We start from the raw sequence: 10018 nt of genomic DNA on the forward strand, positions 1-10018 counted from the left end.
ACATATTTTTAGGAACATTGACCTCGATCTGCAAACGGTTATTGACAGGTTATCTATTTGATTCTAACTTGGTGTGATTTGTGTTAAAGGACCCCTGAGAACAGCTCACGTGCCTCCAGTCCCTCCTGCTCAGACTGTGAAAACTTCCCGATGGTTCCCACTCTGGAGACCTCCTACCTTGCGCGGGCTGCAAAGAACGAGTTCCTGAACTTGGTGCCTGATATTGAAGAAATGCGACCAGGGTGAGTAATGCCATATTAACCCAAATACTGTCACTATGACATGTGTCTCACAGACCAAATGTAAGTCGACACTCATGTTCTCTAGTTCAAGCAGAAATGATGTGGATCGATTCAAATTCCTGAGCCTGGATGATTTCAGCTGGAAACAAACCAACTCTGCTTCTTCTTCAGATAATTCAATTCAATTCAATTTTATTTATATAGCGCCAAATCACAACAAAAGTCACCTCAAGGCGCTTCATAGATACAGAGAAAAACCCAACAATCATATGACCCCCTATGAGCAAGCACTTTGGCGACAGTGGGAAGTAAAAACTCCCCTTTAACAGGAAGAAACCTCCAGCAGAACCAGGCTCAGGGAGGGGCGGGACCATCTGCTGCGACCAGTTGGGGTGAGAGAAGGAAAACAGGATAAAGACATGCTGTGGAAGAGAGACAGAGGTTAATAACAGATATGATTCAATGCAGAGACGTCTATTAATACATAGTGAGTGAGAAAGGTGACTGGAAAGGAAAAACTCAATGCATCATGGGAATCCCCGGCAACTATGCAAGTTGTAAACAGTTGTAGGATTAAAGATTATTGAATGTACAGAATGATTATTTACACAGAGCTATACAGTAGTGCAGTTAAGATAAGTGAGGGTGTAGATAGTTTCTACAGAGGCTATATAAAGTGCTAGTGGTTGTGAGTGGTGGTTCAGTCCATGTTATTATTGTGTGTTTGAGGGTACAGTTGTCCATTGTGGGGGTGTGTATGTTCAGTGCATGAGTTTAACGTGGGTCAGATGTCAGGAGGCAGAGTTCAGGAGTCTGACAGCTGTGGGGAAGTAGCTGTTCCGGTACCTGGTGGTCTTAGTCCGGAGGCTCCTGTGGCGCCTCCCAGAGGGCAGGAGGGTGAAGAGTCCATGTGATGGGTGACTGGGGTCTTTGATGATTTTCCCAGCCCTTTTCAGACACCGCTTCCTGTAGATGTCCTTTATGGCAGGAAGTGGTGCTCCGGCGATGCGCTGGGCAGTTTTCACGACCCTCTGCAACGCCTTCAGGTCCGAGGCAGAGCAGTTCCCGTACCAGACTGTTAAACAGTTGGTCAGGATGCTCTCGATGGTGCAGCGATAGAAGTTCACCAGGATGTCTGAGGACAGGTGGTTCTTCCTCAGAGTCCTCAAGAAGAAGAGGCGCTGGTGAGCCTTCTTGACCAGCTTGGAGCAGTTGGTCGTCCAGATGAGATCCTCGGAGATGTGGACTCCCAGGAACTTGAAGCTGCTCACACGCTCCACAGCCGTCCCCTTAATGTGGATGGGTGGATGTGGGTCAGCATTCCTCCTGTAGTCCACGATGAGCTCCTTGGTCTTCTCGGTGTTAAGCAGCAGGTTGTTTGTGTCGCACCACTCAGCCAGACGATCCACCTCCTCCCTGTAGGCGGCCTCATCGTTGTCACTGATGAGGCCAATCACCGTGGTGTCATCTGCAAACTTAATGATGGTGTTGGAACCATCAGCAGGTCTGCAGTCGTGGGTGAAGAGGGAGTAGAGGAAAGGGCTCATCACACAGCCTTGTGGTACACCGGTGTTCATTCTGATGGTAGATGAGCAGCGGTTATCCAGCCGGACATGTTGGGGGCGGTTGGTCAGGAAGTCCAGTAACCATTTGCAGATGAGGGAACTGATGCCCAGGTCTGTCAGTTTCCTGATGAGTTGTGAGGGGTGGATTGTATTGAATGCTGAACTGAAGTCTATAAACAGCATTCTGGCGTAGGTGTTGTTGTTGTCCAGGTGTGAGAGGACAGAGTGCAGTGCGATGGAGACTGCATCCTCTGTGCTCCTGTTCTGGCGGTATGCAAATTGGTGGGGGTCCAGGGTGGGGGGGAGACAGGATTTGAAGTGTGCTAGGACCAGCTGCTCTAAGCACTTAGCTATTTACAGTTCATAACAAGAGACAAGGCACCATTTCTCTCCTTTGTGTTCCAGTCATCACAGCAGATTAAACTTTTAAAATATTTGCAAATAGTATAAAGAAATATATAAAGAAGTAAAACAGTAATTTATTAATACTTAGAAATACTAAAACTTACATTTGTCAGCAAAAACTGCTGCCATCTGAACCGAAACGTTACAAACCAGCTTACCCACAATCTGTGTATTTTTCTATGCTGGCTACTTAAATTGGCATCCAACAAGCTATTTGCTTTAATCTTTTATTAGACAAAGGCTGACTGGTTAGTTCAAGCTTCAACTGCATCCAAAGGACTGAAAATGTTTTAACACAGTGACTGAACTTGATTGAAGTCTCCGTAGTTTGTTGAATCTGTTTCGAGTGACTTATTTTCACAATTCCAGGAATTTTTAAAAGGCACCAAAAAGCATTACAACGCTGAGCTCGAGTCTGTGGACTTCAAAGGAAATGCAGAGGAGGCCAGGGTCCACATCAACAGCTGGGTGGAGAAGCAGACACAAGGTAAGCATAATGTAACTTTAAATGATCTCCACTGTAAATCCTTGGGGATCAGTTGTGTTGTGTTCAGTTGAGACATTATTACCGGATTGTCCACCGTCCACATTATTTTCTGTTTCCAGTTCTTCCAGTCTAATTTCTATTCAGTATTAAGCAGCACTATCTCTGGGTTTTACTGTTTGGTTTCATGCTATTAATAAAACCATCACAGCAGTATGTTGCTGTAAATAGCAGGCCAATTCTTCTATTCTTATTATATTATGTGATGGGTACTTCTACTTTGATCACTTGTGTCTTTAACATATTTTTATTTTTCAGGCCCATTTAGGATTGGCTGCTATTGATTCTATATCTTTATATTATCTTAAGTGCAGCAGGAAATTCATTCATTGTTTTTATAAAAGCGCGATACAAATACAGGCCATTTATAAATCTACCATCTATAATAATAGGATACAAGGACTTTCTATGAGGGTTATAGGACTGTGGTGCCACCTGCTGGAAATGAGACAATCTTAATCCCAGTTGAAAGAAGACATTATTTTTGTAGGAGCCATTTTTGGGTTGATACCTCATGTTGCCGCTAGAGGTAACCTTTTTAAGTTTCTTTTTTTTTCTTTTTTTAAACTTTATTTAATAAACAATGAGTATACAACATACGAACAGATGAAGTATACAAAACAACAGAACATGAACACAAAAAGCCAAGAGTAAAAGAAAAAGGTAACAATTATAAGAATACACATACATGTATTGTTTTGAGAGCCTTTGTGTTGGTGGAGTCTGATATTGATTGTATGTACATTTCCACATCCTTAAAATAATGACAGAAATATGGTGTTTTGTTAGTAAACTTACATTTATGGATAAAAAATGTAGCTAAAAGTATGAACAAATTCATCATAAAAAACATTTCTCATACTTGTTGTAAAGGCTCACCTTCTAGCACATTCACTTCACCAGATGCACCTTGTTTCTTTTCCTCACCTTTGATTGGGTGTGGTTCTTGGCCTTCCTTCCTCCAAAACATGGTCCTCCGAGCCGGAGTAGCGTTAGCGTCATGGATTCACAGCAGCCATTGACTGAAGATTTGAGACGTTCCGGTCGTGATAGTCGACCTCCTGCCTACCTGCAGCAGTATGACGTTCAGTACCCTGGAGCTAGAAGAGCTACATGTGAGACAGAGAGTCAAACAGAATGCCAACATAGTGACAAAGACACACATGGGCTGCAGGATCCTGTCGGAGAGTCAGAAAGACAACCAGAGACATCCCCTGCTCCTTTACCCACCAATCAAGATGAGGTGATGAGGGAACTCCTGATGACAATGAGGGAGATTAGGCAATTCATGATTCAGTTATCTCCTCCCCATTCTCGCAGTTCCTCCAGATCTTCAATTCACACTGTCTCTGATGAAAGCAAATCCTCTGTTTGCGGTTTACAAGCCATTCCCCAAACACATCAGCAACATGAGCAGTTCCCAGTGATTGATCCAGCAACATGTCAATCACCCTCTCAGCCCCCCCAGGTTAGCCGTCACTCTGGTGCAGTTCTGGCTGCTAGCCCTCCTTTCCCTAATTCAACAATATTAGATGCTGCAGTTCCTTCAAGTGGTTTGCCTAGACCAGTTTTTCCGACACCAGATGAGACTCCTTTTAATTTCCTGGCCACGCCACTGCAAGGTCCCCACCAGATTTCATGTGTTCAACCTGCTGTTCCTCTAGATGAAGACCCCGCTCAACCTCTCGTCTGCATTCCGGAACCAAGGCAGCACCCTCCTGTAAAGCAGCAACCAGCTACATCTGATGGTTTGCATGCACAAAACCCTTCAGTACCCATTACTGCTAGTTCTAGTCACCCTGTTAGCACTAGAACACATGTGTATAAGCTTGAGGGTCCTTCTTTCCCAGACCTTACCAGAGAAGATGAAATCCAGTATAGGCTGTTACGAATGGCCCTTACTAACCTGCTTGACCCTCATGAGACGGAGCACTTTAAATATCATGTCCTCCTCGATCATCTGAAAGTAGACCAAGCTAAACGATTAGCTCTTGCCTTTTCCTACGCTCCTGACCCATACACTCAAGCCATCAAAGCCCTTGATGAGCGTTATGGGCAACCAAGACAGCTGGCATTGAAAGAGCTAAAGAATATACTGGAACTGCCTCCTATCAGAGCAGGTGATGGTCAGAGCCTTGATAATTTTGCTCTTCGAGTACAGGCTTTAGTTGGGTTGCTTAGCACTATGGGAGAACAAGGACGTGCAGAACTAGATTGTGGCTCCCATGTCGATCGCTTGTTAGAAAAGTTGCCCGCAGAGCATTCCAGTCGCTTCAAACGGCACATTTACAGGGAACAAGGAGATATGATGTATGACTTACCTTTGTTCTCATCCTGGTTGCAAATAGAGTGCAAGTGTCAACCAAGAAAGGACAGTCCTGTTTCATCCTTTAACCAGCCACGACCTGCCCATAAGTACACCTCTCCACTCACAACAATATTACATGGGACAAATGCATCCGATCCTGTACAGGCAGCACAACCCATCATAATGACTAAGGCTAGATGTGCATATTGCTGCTCACCTGAACACCACATTAGCAAGTGCCCTGAGTTCATTAACAAGACAAAGGATGAGAAAATAAACTGGATAAAGAGAAACAAACGGTGCTGGCGTTGTGCTAGAACTCATCAGGCTGCGAAGTGTGATCTGAGGAAAGCATGTGCCACCTGCATGGATAGACATCTACAGATCCTATGTGAGGTGAATCAGAGACCTAGAACTGAAACTAATCCTGTAGTGAGGACACTGTACTTTGATAGACCTAGCGATCGCCCTAGTGTCCTTTTAAAGGTTGTGAAAGTGCTCCTGCGTAATGGCAAAAGAACCCTGGAAACATATGCAATACTTGATGATGGCTCCCAACGTACCATGCTTCTGACATCTGCAGCTAAGCATCTCCAACTAACTGGGAAAGCTGAAAAATTATCACTCAGAACTGTCCATCAAGAAGTTGAAACTATTAAAGGTTCTTCTGTAAGTTTCCAGATTTCTCCCATCGCACATCCAGAGAAAACATACACAATTAATAATGCCTTCGCTACAAGTCACTTAGCACTTTCAGACCACACCTACCCCGTATCCTCTCTTCAACGGAGATACAAGCATCTTCAAGGTATCCCATTAACCTTTACTAACAAAGCAGCTCCACTACTGCTCATAGGCTCTGATCATACCCACCTCATACTCTACCATCAGCAGTACCTATGTCGTCACCGGCAGTGCCACTATCACCAGTTCCACCGCCTGTGGCTGCCATTCCGCCAGTGGTCAGGGCGCTGCCTGCTCCTGCATCACCTGGTCCTGCCTCTGCCAAGCCCCGTACATTGCCCCCAGCACCTGCAAAACTGCCCAACGGTCTGCAGGTCTGGGCCTGCCGCTGCATCCCACGTGGTTGGCATTTGGACCTGCTTTGCCGCCACCGCTGGCTACATGGTCGGCCCCCTGAACTGTCTGGCCTGCATTGTCGACCTCTAGGTCGACCCCCTGAACCTATATTAGACCTGTAGCATGTCTGATTCCTCTGCCCCCGCTTTGTGAAAAAGAGCATCTTTAATCCTTTGAACATATTTCTCAGTAGAAATATGGGGGCGGCTGTTGTAAAGGCTCACCTTCTAGCACATTCACTTCACCAGATGCACCTTGTTTCTTTTCCTCACCTTTGATTGGGTGTGGTTCTTGGCCTTAATTGCACTCACCTGTCACTCGTTATATAAGGACTGCACTCACCTACCCCTCACTCTTTCTTCACTCCCACATGGGGCGGCAGCTGAGGTGAGTTTCTCTTTGAGTCTCCTGAGTTCATGTATCATTTTGAGTTACTTAAATCATACTTTATGTCCTTTTTAGAGAGAGCAGTCCATGTGTGTCTTTCTTTCCTTTACCTGTTATACAATAAAACGACAAAACCTGCAAATGATGACTGCTTTTTCTTATTCTAACCGGATGAGCCCATGATGCTGATTGCTTCAGCCCTGAACCTTCCTTCCTTCAAAACAATACTTCTTGGGGAACTTAAACAAACAGAATAAAACATTTTCCCATCGTAAAGAAAACTCCCTTAAAATATGGACAATAACAAACCTGCTAAATTCCTTCCAGAATCTCTGTGTAAAAGAACAGTACCAAAAAAGATGCGTCACAGTTTCTGGATGATCCCCACAGAAAGTACAATTAGTATTTATGTCCCTTTTACATTTGACCATGTAGTGACTGGCTGGATAACATTTATGTAGAATTTTAAATGAGACTTCTTTCACCTTATTTACAATCAAATATTTATGGGGGACCATCCAGACTGTCTTCCACTTGATATCTGGAACATATCGGTTCCAATAAGATGTTATATATGGGAGAGAGACGATATCTTCTTGGAATAAACTACGTATTCTCTTATTGCTGTTACCAAGTTCCTGTGAAAAGCAGATTTTTCCTATTGGTGACTCAGCTGGATCAGGGAGAGTGACTGAGGCAGATATTGAGCTGTCAGTGTTTTTATATAACATTAAAGTCCCTGAGGGTGTGGCACCAAGCACCACTGAGGATTCCACCTTTTTAAGTTCCTGTATGGTAGGTTTATGTAAGGTATTTAAGGTGGACGCACGTAATCAGCGTCAGGTGTGTTGTTAATCATAAGAAGGCAAAACGTTTGTGACCGCTGCGCTTTTATCTTAAAATGTTTGGAACAAAGACCAAAAAGGACAAGATAAGTACTGCTGGAGTTATTGGACTGTTTAATTAATTCATGCATACCAGAAGCATCGCGTCACCCCCGCTAACAACCACCTCAGTGGCTTCACGCCTACGCTTGAATTTTTGTTTTTTGTTCCCTGTTATACTGATCATAAAGCTTTTTCCCCCTTTTTTAAAAATAAAAACCATCTTGCTGTTGCCCTGTTTTCTGATTTTATAGCTGAAGATGTTGTACAGTAACTAACCCTAACCCCTAAATTTTAAATAGTTTAAAAGCATGTAGAAGAGGATATTTAGGCAAGTCCATTTCTCCTTTTGTTATCAAGAAGCACGGACAAAAAGGAAAAATAACCCTGAATCATTGGTCATTGGTCCCCACCAATGCCAAAACGAAATCTACGCCCACTGTCTCTTCCATTGCCGTTTCACTCCAAACGTAACAAATGTCCAACTCAGACAGTGTTCTCAATTTGCATTCACACACAGTGAAGTTGCAGCTTGTTGGAAATGCATCTCCATCCATCCAGTCATGATGATGGCGTTTTCTCCTTGCTGATGCCTTTTGCACATACTGCTGTTGCTGCTGGACCCCTCGTTGCTCAGGATACTGCTGTTGTCTCTTGACCTGCCATGTTGTTGCTTTTGGATCTGCATTTCTCGACAGTCAAGTGGAGGGTGCGTCTGTCCTCTCAGTAAGTGAGTGAGACAGTAGACAGTGGTGAGGAGGGCTGTGTGAAAGCAAAAACACATAAACATGCCTGACACCCGTAAACGAAGCAGCATCTGGCTGCAGTTTAAAGACTCTTTTGTTTGTCTTGGTCTCGTCTCGTCTCGACTTCGTCTCATCTTGGTCTTGGTCTCGTCTCGACTTGGTCTCGACTTGTTCTTAGTCTTGTCTTGGTCTCGATACCCTCTGGTCTTGGTCTTGGTTTTGGCAGTCTTGACTGCAAGTCTAGTTGCACCAGTGGTGCCATGAGCAGTATCTATCTGCTGCTCATCAGCTGCTATGCCGTGGTTATTGTCACAATGTGGTGTATTTGGATCACTCGATCCTAAGTGGATATGGATATGATCCAGGATTGGATGTTTTGTATAAAATTTGAAAGGAACAATTGTTCCTTTCCCCTTTGCTGTGTACTCTGCTGATGCTGTTTTCAAAACCTACCACACTCATGTACAGTATCAGTGTCACACTGAGATATTTCAAAGATAATAATAATACATTTTATTTGAAAGCGCCTTTCAAAACACTCAAGGTCACTGTACACATTAGAATAAAAAGCAACATAAAAACAAGCAGTTTACACAATCGTAAAAGCATAAGACATAAACTAATTTAAAAGAGCAGAGTGGAGAGGTTATGTGGGATAAGCTATTTTGAACAAGTGAGTTTTGAGTTGGGACTTAAAGAGAGAGAAGGAAGAGATATTTCTTAAATCAGGAGGTAGGGGATTCCAGAGTCGTGGAGCAGAGCAGCTGAAAGCCCTGCTCCCCATGGTGGCAAGACGGGGGGAGGGGACGGAGAGTGAAAGGGAAGAAGTAGATCTGAGACAACGAGATGGGGCGGTGATCTTAACCAGATCAGAAAGATATGGAGGGCAGAGATGATGAATAGCCTTAAATGTGTACAAGAGTATTTTGAAATTGATACGATATTTGACCGGGAGCCAGTGAAGCTGCTGCAGAACAGGAGTAATGTGGTGGATAGAAGGGGTCCTGGTGATGATACGGGCAGCAGAGTTCTGGACGCGTTGAAGCTTGTGGATGGATTTTTGAGTATAAAAATAACCTGAATAAATACAAATAAAGGGAAAGAGCTGTCCAGACCTCTGTCTCTGACCATCTGTGTTAACACTTGAAATCGGAAACATGTAAATGTAACAAACATGTTAAAACATAAGAAATCAGGAAGGGGCAAAAAAAGCATTTTGCTAAAAAAAGATTTAGAGCAGAAGTTTTTAAAATGAAGATATATTGCATTTATTTACAATTAAAAACACACAGAGCAGAAAGTGTGTTACTGTTTTACATCCACAGACACACAAGAAAAGAAGCCGGCAACGTGAGGTCAAGTTATGGCAATTTTATTTGTGTATTTCAGTACATGTATTCAGAATAGAGTTTTTAAAAACAAACAAACGTCCCAAGTCAAGTTTGGGGGGATTTTTGTGAAAGAAAGGTTGAGAGAGGGGGAAGGAGGAAGAAACTATTGCTCTCCTTAAACTTGATGCTGCTGGGTCAGTTTTTTCTCAGCAGTCTGCTCCAGAATCCACTCCTGTCCTCGGCTTTCTTTTCTTTTTCTTTTGCCTTCAGCTCTTTTAAGGTTTTGTTTAGCTGCTCCTCGGCGTCTTTAAATGCTTCTTTCAGCTGCTGTTTGGCCAGTTTGACTTTCTGTTTCAGGAGCTCTTTAGCTTCCTTTTTGTGCTTTTGCATTTCTTTAAGTGCATCTTTGCAGCCTTTCTTGGTCACCTCAGAGGCTGTCGTTTCTTTCTTGAATACCTTCAACTCAATTTTCTCTTCTGCAAGTTCTTCTTGCACTTTCATCAGTTTCTTCTTCAGAGTTTCACTT

At 43.5% G+C, this 10018-nt stretch overlaps 1 long non-coding RNA gene across 1 annotated transcript; it reads left to right on the forward strand.

Annotated features, from left to right (window-relative positions):
• Positions 1-4746: 4746 nt before the first annotated feature.
• On the forward strand, positions 4747-6676 carry LOC145422641 (uncharacterized). Its single transcript, XR_013903929.1, has 2 exons — positions 4747-6531; positions 6607-6676. It is a non-coding gene; the product is annotated as an uncharacterized LOC145422641 (long non-coding RNA).
• The last annotated feature ends 3342 nt before the right edge of the window (positions 6677-10018 follow it).

Source organism: Astatotilapia calliptera, chromosome 19, assembly GCF_964374335.1.
Source record: "Astatotilapia calliptera chromosome 19, fAstCal68.1, whole genome shotgun sequence".
NCBI classification, from domain to species: domain Eukaryota; kingdom Metazoa; phylum Chordata; class Actinopteri; order Cichliformes; family Cichlidae; genus Astatotilapia; species Astatotilapia calliptera.